Source organism: Tupaia chinensis, unplaced genomic scaffold (genome assembly GCF_000334495.1).
Source record: "Tupaia chinensis unplaced genomic scaffold, TupChi_1.0 Scaffold000638_1, whole genome shotgun sequence".
In the NCBI taxonomy this organism is placed as follows: domain Eukaryota; kingdom Metazoa; phylum Chordata; class Mammalia; order Scandentia; family Tupaiidae; genus Tupaia; species Tupaia belangeri.
The window spans coordinates 292877-293967 of record NW_006160159.1 but is presented as its reverse complement, the minus strand read 5'-3'; the positions used below and the strand labels follow the sequence as shown (position 1 = coordinate 293967).

Below are 1091 nucleotides of genomic sequence, written 5' to 3'. Positions count from 1 at the left end.
TTTCAGTGTCTATTCATGCCTTTTCATTTTTTTTTAAATTGAGTTGTTCTGCTATTTTTTTTTCTTTTACTAGGCAAAGAACTTTATTAACCTTTGTTCCAAACTTTATTCTCAGGCTTCTTCAGCTTAATTAGCTGCAAAGAATGAACTGCGTATAAGCAAAAACTGAAAAGAGCTGCAGTGTCCAAGAGGCTTAGGCTTAAAAATATTAGAGATCTAGATTTTATCAGATCCATAAACAAAACAGAATTTTAAAAAGCAGTCATAATATAAAATAGCAGCTCCCAGTGACTTTGTCAAGTTTATCCCTTTCAGAAGAAATCAGTTTGCCTCATTCTTGGAACACTCATCAAAATTCTCCACGAGATCTAGAACTTCATCATCATCATCCTCTCCAGTAGCAAGTGGTGTTTGTTTCTCCATCCACAGATTGGGCAGAGATTCAGCCAGTCTCCTTAAACTAGTCAGACTGTCTGCCCCAAGCTGGTTTACCATGCTGGGTAGCATTTCTGTCAGCTGCTTTGTCTCAACATGGCCTGTAATGGTGAAAGTATTCGCTGCCAGAGATGCCTGAACTTTAGGGTTGTTAAAGTGGATCACTGTTCCCTGGCTTGTAAACATATTCACTTCATCAATACCAGAGATATTGTTTACCCCTAACTTCTTTAAGGAGAACTGAAATTTCTTATCATCTGCTGTAGCTGTTCTATGAACCACCTTCTTCTTTCTGTGAGCAGTTCCTTTCCCACCAATGCGCACTTGTGCCGGCAGCTTGGCGAGTTTTTCCTGGTTCACGATAATTTCTTTCATCTTGTCGGAGAGGAAAAGGGGCCAGGCAGGGGACTAGGGTTGGCACTCAGGAGGTCTCAGGCAGACCAGCTGAGAGAATAGGCCCACACATGTGGGGACACAAGATGGCAGCTAGAGGGAGGTCAGAAATGAGTTGTTCTGTTTTTTACTGCTGAGTTTTGGTGTTATTAAAATATGCTAAACACGGGACCAGCAGTTAGCATAATGGCTATGCTACTGGACTCCCATGTAGTCAACCACGGTTCGAGTCCTAGACCTGGTGACTTAAAACTCACGCTGGG

The 1091-nt window shown here is 41.9% G+C and overlaps 1 pseudogene; it reads right to left on the bottom strand.

Annotated features, from left to right (window-relative positions):
• Positions 1-321: 321 nt before the first annotated feature.
• LOC102478683 (transcription factor BTF3 pseudogene) lies at positions 322-810 on the bottom strand (annotated as a pseudogene).
• Positions 811-1091: the final 281 nt, after the last annotated feature.